Source organism: Echiichthys vipera (genome assembly GCF_963691815.1).
Source record: "Echiichthys vipera genome assembly, chromosome: 23".
Classification (NCBI taxonomy): Eukaryota; Metazoa; Chordata; class Actinopteri; order Perciformes; family Trachinidae; genus Echiichthys; species Echiichthys vipera.
Window position 1 is genome coordinate 1,823,093 of NC_139848.1, and position 14,341 is coordinate 1,837,433.

Below are 14,341 nucleotides of genomic sequence, written 5' to 3' on the forward strand. Positions count from 1 at the left end.
GGGGGCTGCCAGTGACCGGCGCCCCGAGCAGTTGGGGGTTTGGTTCCTTCCTCAATAGCACCTCGCAGTGCCCAGGAGATGAACTGGCACCTCTCCAGCCACCAGTCCACGCTCCATTCATGGTCCACACACGGACGCAAACCAGCGACCCTCTGGTGCCCAGCCAAGTCACCTATGGACTGAGCTACTGCCGCCCCAAGAAATAACAGTAAAGTCCTGTTTGAATAAGATATCTGAGAGATTGTTTGAAGAACTTTACTGCAAAATGAACAGAACATGCAAAGATCAGGGTTAGAAATTCCACTAAATGACTGTAACCTTTGAACTGAGCCAGGCCAGGTCTTCCCCTCTGTCTCCAGTCTTTATGCTGAGCTAAGCTAATCATCACCTTACCGTACTGGCTCAAGAGTGCTCTCATCTACGTATCTACCAAAAGGGATTGAGCATCTCTCTCAAAATGTTTATATGTGCGGGTGAAAGTCTGTGTCGAAGGCATATTTTCTAGCTTGGAAGTGATTCTTTTTTCTTTGACCACTGAAAAATCACCTCTGCTCCTTTATCTCCTTCCTTATAAATATCCAACACAGCACCCCGACGCCAAAATATTCCAACAAACACACTCTGCTCTTTGCTAGCTTCCCTGCATGTATTGATCAATTACTTCCACAAAGCATCACGGGACCTTGTGCCTCAGTGTGCTCTGATTTATTTGCTAGCTCGCGGCCCACCCATACTTTCCACTCACAGTATGCCTTGTCACCCCCCTCATTTGAAATTAAACAGCTATGGAGCGCACAGCCTTGGCTCTTTTTGCTATCTCCCGTCAACGTCCCTGCAGTCCATCATCTGCTCGCTCCTGGCCGCGCAGCTTTGAAGTTCATAAACTGTGAAGCAAAGGATGGCTGATCTGATGGTCACTGCAGCTGAGGCAGAAAGGACCCGGTCAATAAACCCAGAGAGTGAGAGTGAGATGCCTTTTTTGCAGAAACGCAGGCGGACATTAAAGCGGGAGCCGTAAAATCATGCACCCAAGCACATCTTACCTTTTGCTCTCTTCCTGTCACTCTGTCTCTGAGTGTGTTTGGGTGTGGCGTGAGAGCTCTTTTCAAGGATAGATGAACACTTGCGAAAATAAGCTCCCACTTCTCAGAATATGCGCAATTATGTTTTTTTTATTCCTTTTTGAAAGCTGGTAGGTTGCTTTCCTCTGTGACTTTATCGAAGTCTCTTCTGATGAGCTTTTCAAAACCTTTCTTTTGTATTTTCATCCCTTCAGATTGTCTGTTTTATCAGTTACACCCGACACTGCTGGCAATGAAGGTTTGTCAAGTCAGATCAACCTCGAGAATGTCATGTAACATAACTATTGCATGAATACATCATGAGGGCTCAGTAAATCAGTATTCAGGACTGTGCCATGGGCTGTTATGGGGCTGCTGTTCCAGCGTAATGAATGTGTTAGAGACCAGACTGCATGTAAAGTCAATGTGGGAGAAATGAAGTTCACTTGACCTCAATATATTCCCCTCAGCTCCTGAAAATTGCTTTTGCTTTGGTCCCTTCCACTTGATATCTTTTTACCAATCGCAAAGAGCCACAAAGATCCACCGAGTGTCCTGTCCGTGCACCGTCAGCGCTGCTGTCGTCGCTAAGATTGTGCTTAAGAGCATGATGCACATGTGCCAACTCAGCAGCTGTCGCCTAAAAAGTGAGCAAGGCCAGAGTATAAGAAGAAATCTGTTCTTGCTTGACACTTTTTCAAGTTGCAAGAATGGCAAAGCACACACACACACAGTGGAGTGGCTCAGTGGTTAAACCGACTTTTGTCTGAAGTGATTTTTTGGGAAAGTGTCCTTGAATAAGACACTGACTCCCCAACAGCTGCAAGGATGCGAACAGCTAAATACAGATGGCTGCTAGATCGATGCTGATTAAAATGTTTAAAATCAGCAATTACTTTGCAAAATAAATTTGGGTTTGAAAAGTTAATTTCACTTCTTAAAGTGGATTTAAGAACTGCAATGTGGCTTTGATTATCTGTACAAATGTATTACTTATTTAACTTTTTAGAATTTAAATGTGAAATGTGGCCAACTATATTATATTTAACCTTATTTGGATTATTTTGTTTCCTTGTCATTTAAAGGGGACATATCGTGCTCATAATTGTATTAAGTTGTATTGGATTTCATATAGAACATAGAACATATTTACATACTTTGATGTTCAAAAATATCATTTGTCTCATACTGTCTGTCTGTATATACCTGTATTCACCCTCGGTGGAAACCATAGACTGTATCAGAAACTGGATGTATCCTCTCCGTCGAGGTCCATTCTGTCAACTTGATCCAATCGTACTCGCCTCTGGGAGCCGCCATGTTGTCAGAATTTGCCTCCTCCTCATTTCATCTTAACAAAAAAGGGCATTGATGTGATACGTCCATCTGGCTGACGTTTACAGAACAAGCAACATTAGCACCACAGCCCGTGAGCTAGGCTAACAGAACACGCAACTAGATTAACAGGAGTGGGAGTCATATTGAGATTTTTTTCCGGGACCGGAAGGTAACGGGGGTCATTTTTAAAAATTTTGTAACGGGAACAGGATATATTAAAAGGGTTAAACTGACACGGCACTCTAGCGGACAGTACACCGGCCCTGGGAGTGAAGTGCAGGCAGCACTTCTGATCTATGATTTAAACTGATAATCAACACAGTACCATGCCCACAGACTGTAAACAGTGACCCTCACGACCCAAATCCTCCCTCTGCGCCAGATTAGCATCTAGTAATATCGATAGTAGGCTAATTTATATCGCAAGTCATGACGCAAGTGCGGCTATTTAATTAGCATAACAGAGCTAACATGTTGTGTTCCTAAACCATTGGTTTGTACAGTCGATCGAAGAGCAAACCATCTCATCTCTCATAGTAACACCACCACACGAATGAGCGCAGTCCAGGTTGAGATGCAGGGTTAGCATGCTCATCCCTAATTATTCATAAACTTTAACCTCCAAAAAACATTCACCCCCCTCAGTGTTGTCATGGAGATATGACCTAAACATACAGACTGGAATGTTTATTGTACCAGGCCTTAAACAGGTTTAGTGATGATGTGAAACAGCCTGTTTAACATGGGGGTCAATGAGAAACTGCTCTATTATGAAACCTGTCCCTAGTGGACACTCGGAGAACTGCAGTTTTGGGCACTTCCATATTGGATCAACCAGGAAGTCGCTGTGGTGGGGGCTTGATATAATCGCTTTCTCTTTAAGACACCCCCCCCCCCCCCAGCACCCACACAAACACACACACACACACACAAAGCACTGTAGAGTGAGGGGAACCGCAGAATTGGATGATAATTGGGTTCATCACTATGTGAGACCTCTTGCACATACACTCATTTCATCCATTGTTGACATAATAGTTACAATAATTGCAGCTGCTATTACCAACTCACCATCTCAGACTGTTGTTTATGTTTTTGTGATTTTATTTTGCAGGCAGCAGAAAAGATAAACGCTGATTGTTTTTATGCTGTTCAATTCCCAGTAGCTGGGCGAACTTTTAGAACACAAGTCGACAAGTATTCAGCTAAAACAGTTTGTCCGAACTGCATTCAAATGAAGTAAGATGGAGAACTTTAACCTTCTCTGCCCTGTGCGGAAGCAGATTCTCCCGGTGCATTCAGAAATCAGTCTTGTAATAAGTCAAAGCCGACTGAAATGTTACTAATTTGACCCGTATACCAGTCGCCATGTCTCTCTGTGATACATAAGTCCCCTCTGGATGTAATATTAGAATAAGCTGAAATGTAAAATAGATACTATAAGGAATGGAAAAACCATCAGACATTTGCCAGCAGGTCCAACAGTCGATGATGGTACCTGGAATTTAAAGACCAATGCTCTGTTGTTCATAAGAAGTGGTTTTTACCTGCCCTGACACGACATCTGCTCCTTTTTTAAGTGCTTTCAAGAAGCAACAGCAGGCTTTGGAGAACACAGGTCGACCGAGTTCCAGTGCTTTGGTTTTAGATTTGTGTTTATTTATAGGAAAAGGAAAATAAGGTGTACAGAAACATAGAAAGCCCAGAATAAGACCATACTAATTTTATGCAATCCTGCGTCATTTTATGCAGGTTATTACATCATTCATTGTCATGTTTCTAATTACCATCCTCATCTTCTCTTCCCCCTGCTCCTCCTTCTCAACATGCATCATGCTGCTTAATCACAGGGTGACACCATCATGCACTGGCAATGTCTTTCCTCTGTAACTGGCTGCGGTGGGCAGGGTGCTCATGTTCAGTGCATGATAACCAGGAGTACATTCGACGGTATATCAAACAAGCTATTGGAGGTTGTGGGAAGGTGTTTTAATGTCTCGTGGAGCTCACAAAGTTTTTAAAGATACCAAATATGTCGAGCAAAATGTGAGGAAATATGCACAAAATGATGCACGAGACATGCAGTATATTTCCTTTTTTGGTTGCACTCACATTTATATAATTCTGCCTCCTTGTCATTTTTATTTCCCAGTTATTTTTTATGTTTGCAACCTCTACGCCTGCTTTAAAAACACACTTTTCCAGTGCTGCTGGAAAATCAGATGTTCACATCCAGATACACACATCTACTTTAAATCCCTTTTCTCTTGTCTGGGTGCGAGACACTGATTTGGTAGTCGCAGCAAGGGCGGCTTTTGTGCTCCCACAATCCAACAGCACTTGCTGTCTGGCTTCTTCAAGTGGACTGAGGGGCGACAAAGGTGGTTAGCCATTGTTGCAAAGACAGGTATAGTAATTACATTCTCCTCCATTCAGTCCCTATCTCCATACAGCACCAGCATACCCCTCTCAAACTCCATTATACGCTTGCCAAATGGAACAAAAGCCCAACATTCAATGGTTTTGGCCCTCAAAAATAAAAAAGACACTGACCCCTTCTGGGGTTAGACATCAAATTGTGCCACGGTCTCACAGGCTGCAGAATACAGTGTGACTTTTAATTCCTGGTTTCAGAGCGGGACGTCGTATCAGCCGCTGGATTATCCCCATCTTGGCAGGAGGGCGCTTGAAAGCTCTCACCCATGGCTGTGACTGGGTTCAGGTCACTTACAAATTAAACTGTTTTTATTTTTTTTATAGCACTGTAGATTACATGTGTGGTTATTCCCTTCAAACATCAATATTTTACACAAGAAAGCAAGATTAATCTTTAATCTTTCCTTTATTGTCCACAATGTGGAAATCTGTCTTTGGCTTCACCACATAAAAGCACATTAAATACCACATAAAATCACACAATAACACGCATTCAATAAATAACATCTCTTTCAATACACGAAGAAAGAGTAAAGTGCATTCTGTTCGCAGATCTGAGCATACTTGAGCACACTTGCATGTGAGCTTTAAAACCGTACCATTTCATATTTTAGACATATCAAAATAAAAGTCCTGGAATAGCCAGAGTCATCACACTGCACTGCACGACACGTTCTCACTCAAAATGTAAGTGAAGTTTTCAGATTTGCCACGACAATAATAAGGAACAGGGTTTTCTGTCTGATTGAAAATGTAACATTTTGCTGAAATAAGAGTAAGAATTCTCTTCTGGAGATTGTTTTGCCACAGCCTGTTTTTCAGATTTGCTCTAAATTGCGCTAAATTGAACTGTTTGGGCTCAGTAGACAATTCCTAATGAATACAAGGGCGACACATATCTCATGCACAGTTGCTTGAGAGCGCACAGATGTTATAGTGGAGCCTGAAGTAGCACACAAAGCAAGGCACTTGTCTTGTCTGATGAGAGGGCTCATTTGGAGCTGCCATTAGTAGACGTATGATTTATGGCTCTGTCTGCTGCTCTCACAGAAGCCACTGCTTTCACTTCAGCCGCCCAGAATAGAGACTCTCTCTCTGCTGCTTCCTTGTAGCTCAAATGCAGCACGGTGAGCTTTAGTGGTACGGATGTATGGTGGAGAGACGGTGTCACATACAGCCTCGTTTTAAAAATAGATGGAATGATGAATGCAATGTTGCAATGTATAGAGAAAGTTCTCCGCAGGCATTTTCATGATATTCAACTTTTCGTTGCAGCAGTCAATTAGAAACAGTCATTTCATATCTCGATAACGGTAAATAGCACGATATAGCACGTTTTCTGGTAATTGTAAACAAAAAAAAAATAGTCTACAGACCTTTTTAATGGAATTCCATTGCTAGGCAACAGCCTTGGTCCTTGTCAACATCCTGCCAGCTGATGCCATTCACACACACAGCAACAGGAAGTAAATTGGGACACATTTAGAATTTTGTTTATGTTTACATCTTTAAACAGGTCTAAATGAAATGATCACGGATCTCCTGCTTTGTACACAGACGTAGCGTCTCCGTCGAGGTCCGTTCGCTCAACTTGATCCAATTGTACTCGCCTACGGAGTCGCCATCTTGTCAGACTTTGACTCCGCCTCATTTCCTCTTACCAAAAAAGGGCATTGATGTGATGTTGGGTTGACAGAGATATGTCCATCTGGCTGACGTATACCTCTGAGGAGAAGTGAGTGCCAGAGGCTAGCTGTCACTCAAGAGGTCACGCCCTGAATTATTCATAATCTTTAACCTAAAGAAAAATAAAAACTAGCCTGGTACAAAAAAAAATCACCTCCCTCAGTGTTGTCATGGAGATATGAGCTAAACAAAACAGCCTGTTTAACATGGGGGTCAATGAGAAACTGCTCTATTGTGCAAACTGCCCCTAGTGGACCCACAGAGAACTGCAGTTGTTGGCACTTCCTTATTTGATCAACCAGGAAGTCGCTGAAGGTGGGGGCTTAAGAAGAAGAAGAAGAAGAAGAATTACTTTTATTTATCCGCAAGGGAAATAACGTTTTACTCACTCTGTTATTATTCAGGTTACACACACACAGGCCAGAATTACACACACATGCACAAACAGGACCTATGTACATGCAATTAATGGAGAGATGTCAGAGCGAGGGGGCTGCCAATGAATCCGCGCCCAGAGCAGTTCGCTCAACAGCACCTCGGCAGTGCCCAGGAGATGAACTGGCACCTCTCCAGCCACCAATCCACACTCCATTCATGGTCCACACAGGGACTCGAACCGGCGAAGTACTGTGTATTTTCTCATTTTGTTAAAAACTAGTGGAAAAATGATTTAGGCTACTTTGTTAATTAAAAGCTTTTATTTTGAAACGTCAAACTCAGGAAGTGTCTTGAGCTCCATCGGCAGTAACTTGACAGGAGGCCTGAAAGCAGAAAGAACATGAAAACGGTAAAAAAAGAAAAGAAAAAGAGAGAATATCTGTGAAAGTACTAACAGAGGAAGTAAACTTCAGACCACAGAGTTTCAGTCAGAAGCCATAAAACTCATGGGAGCTGAACACAGAGACTTTTAGGGGGGTTAATGTCCGTACACGGCTGCAGTCTGGTGAGGATTGCATACACTGAAATATGCATTATATAGACACCGTTTGAGGTTTGGTACCCACCCTACCTAGGATGTCTCACCTGTGAAGCACACACTGTATCCAACTGAGCCACCAGGAAGCCCTGAGGCAATGCTTTTTTCTATCAAACAGCTTTACACTAAAAACATGCCCTCAGAGGACACATAAACCTGGTCACCTGTCATTTTTCATCTTTCATGTTTCCTCAGTGATATTTCTAAGGCATCTTCAGTCATAGTTCCCTCTCTCTCTGTTCCTGCGAAGTAGGAAGTGGCTGCTGATGGCGGCGGGACCGAGGTGTCGCTCCCTGCCTGGGTGCTCTGCCATGCCACATCTGTCCATCTGTCAGGCATGCAGGCCCATCAATCAAACGGCTGAACAGGTGAGTGTGGGCTACAATGAGCGACCATTAATCACTCTGAGACATGGACACCAGTGGGTGCACTGGGAGGGGGGATGTTTAAGTACTGTGTATGCTGGTGTGTGTGTGTGTGTGTGACAGAGATGATGCAAATCTCTCATGTGATGGTGGAACATTTTCTCTGTTTAGCCTTTTTTTTTTTAGCTGGTTAAAGGTGCAGCCACAGAATGATGCACACCTTATCTGTGATTGTGTTACTTGTGTGCAAAACTTCTCAGCGTGAGAGCAATTTATTATCATGCATTACAGAAGGTCATCCATGTATTCCCCGGTCGCATAAGCGTACGCCTCTGATTGTTTAAATTAAGCATTTCGGTAGGGTTGGGGGTCACGGTTAGAGTCAGCGTTAGGGGGTAGTGTTAGGGTCTACATCCCGCACTGATTGTGGAAAAAGTAACACACCGGGGAACATAGGACCTTTTTTGGGAAAAGCGGGGAGGATCAGACCTTTTTCTGAGGTTCTGATGTTCCCCAGTCACATACAAAGCAGGGAACATAGGACCCTAGGTACGCTCCCCATTACAGCATCAAGGCTGAAATGTCACCTCCACCAATGTTTTAGCTGGATGGAGGGGGTAAATATTCTTCCAGAAATCCAAGAATTAGTCCATTTGGAGCAGGCATCTCCAGTCTTGCTCCTGGAGGGCCACTACCCTGCATGTTTTAGGTTTCTCTCTGCTGAAACACACCTGAGTCTAATGATTATCAAACCTTCAATGAGCTATGACTGCGTGATAACGAGCAGAGCATTAGATTCAGGTGTGTTGGTGCAGGGAGAAACCTAAACATGCAGGGGCAGCGGCCCTCCAGGAGGATTGGAGATGCCTGATTTAGAGCATTTATGCCAAGTGAATTTTGACCCTCTCATTATATATGCTGCACAATGGATTGTGGGTCAGAATGGCCAGAAAAGCCCGCTGTCCAGATGCAATACGACATCTTGGTTTTTATATAGAGAGGCTAAAAGGACACCATACTTCAATTTAAAGCTGCAGTTGGCAAGTCGGGCAAACCGAGTTTACAACTCTCACGCCCCTCCCTCTCTACCGCCGAGCTCCTCCGCTCCCTCCAATCGCGTGCTCGCCAGGTCGTGTTCACCAGATTCCTGTGAACGCGCCCGTGTCTTCACTCATCAATAAACGGCATGGAGTACACGCTACATGGAGGTAGGCTGGCTAACCTACTCATATATAGCAACTGCTGATGCCATTTAGTGTGATCTGTGGCGCGTGCACAAACTGTGCCTGAGAGTCAGCTCTCACACAGCCCTGCACTGAGTGGACAGGATGATACGGCTTCAGTCAATGTGATCAAACAAATGTTGCCGACTGCACGTTTAAGGTATACAAACTTTACAATAACGCCTTTTATTCCCTGTGGGTTAACTTCTGAAAGCACTGGCTCCTACACCTCCCATAATGCAACTGGATGGCTACTTCCATTAAACCCTCCCTGCCTGCACCTGCTTCCTTAACTCCACAGCTTGTAACGCAGGCTTTCTGTTGCAAATTAGTAGTCTCCGAGCCCAAGCTGAGATGATTATTATTATTTTTCCAGAATAGAAAGTAGAATGACCAAAAAATACACATGCACAGTGTTTCTGACACATTCTTAGCTTTGCTTCTGTCACAGAACAAATGCACTCAGAGTTTAGTCTGTGGGTATAACGCAGCTCATGGGAATGCTTCCCTGCTGAGGGTATTCAGAGTAACAGCAAGAAATCCATAGCAACACGTTAACTAACACTCTAGGAGCATTATGATAATCCACGGTTGTGAATTAACATAGACAATACAGCCCTCCAGGGTGCATTCACACTGATGCAGGTGGAGAGGCTTTCTGTCTGCAGATGCAGCTGTAATGTGACTGTAAAGGCTTCTGTTTGGAGACGTGACGGGCGTGCTGGGCTGAGTTGATGGTGTGTAACATGACGTGTGAGCTAAAGTGACAGACATGTGCGCCCTGTGCGTGGTTGACAGAGCTATTTATCCAGGATTTTGTTCCGTTGCAGGTTTGAAAGTCACTGCCCCTCGAGAGGGGGTTTGATCCCTTTAGAAACTTCCTTTTAATTAATTCCCACACACACATTTAAGCCCCCCCGTCGTCATGGATCTCCCCAGATGCACGGTATATACGTACATGACCTGCAGGAATGCGCCCTCCTCCCTTGTGCCATGCAGATCAAGTGTCTTGCTGCTAATAGAAGAACTTAATATATAACATAGAACTAGTAGTTTGAATGCGGTAAAGTTTCATAATATACCGTTAAGCCACTTGACAGAAAGATCGTCTGCAGAGCCAATTAGAGTAAAAATATGCATGGCATAAATTGTGTCATTTTGCCCCTTCATGCAAAGTCCTGTATGTGTCTGAATCATGTCAAGAATGCAAAGCCTGTGCATTAATTTGCTATTAATGTAGGCTGTGGTGCCGGAGACATCTTTAATAAAAGATAGACACCCACCCACCTGATGCAGCCGGTTGTAGAACAGGGGAAGAAAGAAGACGTGCTCCGTGGCAGAAAGAAATAATGTTTTTATTTGATCGCTACACAAAATACACCAAATAATTGTGTACATATGCACACGCTCCTAACCCCGAGGAGTGTGTGCATAGTTTTACGTGACCATTGGGTTACACATGGTAATACAATACATTTCCCGTGGCGCTGATTCAAACAATAAAGTTGCTTAATAGTGGCGTTGAGAGAGGGCGTAAAAATGGTTTATTCATAATAGAAAATTTCTACTGCTGCTCACCTTGAACCTCTGGATTAGGCTGGAGAGGCAAATCGAGCTTGAGAGCAAAATGAGAGAGAGAGAGAGAGAGAGAGAGAGAGGGAGAGAGAGCGTAAAGAATGATAATTTGCTAAATGAATAAATAATTTAAAAACAAACATGAAACTAAGCTGTAGAATGAATCGCCCAAAGGCAATTAACTCTGGGAAAGAGAGAGGGCAATTAATTTTGTTTATCAGTGATGTATAACTTTTATATGGGCCCACGGGGTTTAGAAAAGTCCCCCTTATCTGGTTTTATGATGCATGTGTTTTTCAGATGCCCATTTGTGGCCTCTGCGACTGTCCGAGTGTATAAATGTCATGTTTTTAAGGAAAGCCACTGCTCTGAGATCCCGGCTGAAGATGCGTGAGTTTTTCTCCTTGACAACCACTTAGTCCTGTATTCAGATAGCCTTTACTCTGCACAGCGAGTAGATCAGATGAAGGGAAACTCTGAAGAGACAAGAGCCACAAAAGAGGGGGAAAGTGTACGGAAATTGGGGGAGGTGCACAAAGACTTTAGTCAAAAACCTGCAAGTCAAACTGATCGTTCCTAAAGCAAAAACACAAACAAGAAATGGATAAAACAGTGTGTTAATCTCTACAAATGTAAGCATGTAAAGCTAATTGGTATCGGAGCTAAAGAGCACATCATTAACTACCTATGTTTCATTAATTTGTGGGGTTACTGCTTTCATAAAAGAGCCCTATTCAGGACCATGGGAGTCAATATTAAATAAATAAATATGCCTTTGAAATAATAAAATGTGGTGATGAATAAATCAGGCAATGTATATATATATATAAATACATGCAAATATAAACATTTAAATGAGTCAGAATTGTTTATAAATATTTTTCTTTTATTTAAAAAAGTTTTTTTTCAAAGGACAAATTAATAAATGAAATTATAAAATAAAAGATTCTTATCAAATGAAAAAATATTTCTTTATTTGTTGAGCTGTGTTAGCTGACGCTGGTATTTATTGTCTCATTGGCTTATTTCAGGATTTATATTGCAGCTATATTTATTTATTGATTTAAAATGGACCTTAACGACATTCAGCACATACGTTTAGGCTCTGTCCTGCTCCTTACTGGATTTGGGGACGGTTACACTCCCGAGATAGTGTTACATTTCGCAAACACACCATAATCCTTCTGAAACTGCCGTACGAGACGGGAAAGCTCGATAGGCGTAGCAGCAGCAACAGTAACAGTAAAAGGGCTTTGCAGATGATGTTGAATCTCTTATTCTGCCCTCTTGAAGCTCTTGAATGTCATGAAAGTTCTTCAAACCAAGCCTCGTGTAAGATTTTTATATATTTTTGAGCTTGCTCTCCTCCTCCTCCTCGCAAGTACGTGTGCGCTTTCCAACCTTTGCTCTTCAGTCCAGACGTTGCAGCTTTGAGCCGTGTTGCAGCAGACAGTAGGGGAGAGGACAAATGAGTTGAGAGGGCGCAGGAAGTCGAATGTGTCTGAGCTTGATCATTAATGTCTTGTCTTCTTGCGGCGCTCACACAGGCCCGTAATTGAGAAATGGAATAAAAACGGGCAGTCTGTTCTGTAAAATCCCTGATCTAGTCAGTTTCAGTAGATAGTGGATTTATTTTGAAAGGTCACATGAGGTTACAGCGTGAAAATTAAGCGCCAGGCCGAGTAGCTGCTTATCACTGGCTCTACTTATACGTGCCGCACAGACAAGACATCACTGAAATAACTGCAGTCCCGGCCTTAGGTCTCTGATATCTTAAAATACAAATGCTGTGGTTGGTTCTCCATCAGCTGGAGACACGGGAGAGACGTGGTGAGAGATGAGCAACAGTTTGAGATGAAGAGAAAGTGCTCATGAAAGCGAGAGTGTGGAAATAAGGGGGGTTAATGGTCATTCACATTCAGTTTTCGATGGGTAAATCTTCTACCCTTCTATCCTGATCGTAGGTAGAGCCTCATCCAAATTAGGCTGCTGGTTTTTGATGTCGCAATAGATATTCCAAGCTCTGGAAAATTAGATTAATCCTAAATATTGAGCTTTGAAAAAAAAAAATGGAGCAGATCAACATTTATTAAATGTATAACTTTGCTAATTTGAAGCTCATCTCATCTCATCTTCAGCCTCTTATCCGGGGTCGGGTCTCGGGGGCAGCAGCTTTAGCAGGGGACCCCAAACTTCCCTTTCCCGGGCCACATTAACCAGCTCTAACTGGGGGATCCTGAGGCGTTCCCAGGCCAGTGTGGAGATATAATCTCTCCACCTGGTCCTGGGTCTTCCCCGAGGCCTCCTCCCAGCTGGACGTGCCTGGAACACCTCCCTAGGGAGGCGCCCAGGGTTCATCCTTACCAGATGATCCTGAACCACCTCAACTGGCTCCTAAAAACACAAAGGAGCAGCGGCTCTACTCCGAGTTCCTCACGGATGCTGAACTTCTCCCCCTCTCTCTAAGGGAGACTCCAGCCCCCCTCCTGAGGAAACACATTTCGGCCGCTTGTACCCGCGACCTGGTTCTTTCGGTCATGACCCAGCTTTCATGACCATAGGTAGGAATGAAGATTGACATGATTTTAATTTTCTTGTCTCAAAGATGTTGCATCTTTGCATGTCTTAATAAAAAGGGATTTAATGATTACAAAAAAGTATCAAGCAGGAATCTTCAGCTGTCTGTTTTGTAATGAGAAATGACAGCTGCTTGACATGTTTACATGAAACAAGAGAGGCTTAGCATCAGAATTCCTTCTTAACTGCTGGTTTAAAGACCTGAGTGGTCAGCCTTGGTTGTTTTCTTTAATATCAAAAGACCAGCTCAAACTTCAAAGCTAGTTTTGATCTTGAGAAGAGGATTTCGACCCTGTGGACTTAGACAGACGCTCTGTTCCACTCTACTCAGAAGTTCTTTACCTGTGAGACCAAAACCATTGTGCTCCAGTGTCTCATTTTGGACGGGAGTGCGGCGTGTTACGTCACCTAAGTGTGTGTGAATCCTCGACTGATTTTGGTCGAGTGGAAAATTGCATCAATCAGTCAGTGATGTGAAGATTAGGGCGTCCTCAAGGGGATTAAAACAAAACAAGACGTGAGATCTTGACAACTAGGCGTACTGTTGTGATTCGTGAAGAGGACGTGTTCTTTCTTCATAATACACTGGAGATCAAAATTTTAGAACAATGTATTAATACTTGATTTATTCTGAAATATTGTTATTTTTCATTGTTCAGAATTTGATAGAATATCCTCTGTGTCCATACCACTGATGTACTAGCATGTTTTTTTAAATAACCAAGGCACTTCAACAAAAACCTTTATTTTGTGAGAAAAAACAGTGGGAAAAATTAAAGAAAACAGTAGCCACTGTGTCAGAAGAGACGTTTTCTTTGGGCTATAGGATTAAAAAATGAACAGGAAGTGTAGAGGCCACAGCTTTGAATGACTTCAGCACATCTGCGCCCACAGGACATCACTAGTTTTCTCACACTGCTCTGGTTTGATCTTGGTCCACTCTGACTCAGTCTCTTCCACAGTTCGATAACTGTAGTGGGTTTCTTAGACATTACTTTGTTGCCAAGGGTTTTCCACTTCCTCCTCCAAATGTAACTGACTTCTTTAGACACAAATGTTTATGTGAACCTCCTTCGGCAACATGCAACACCTTCACTGCAATTG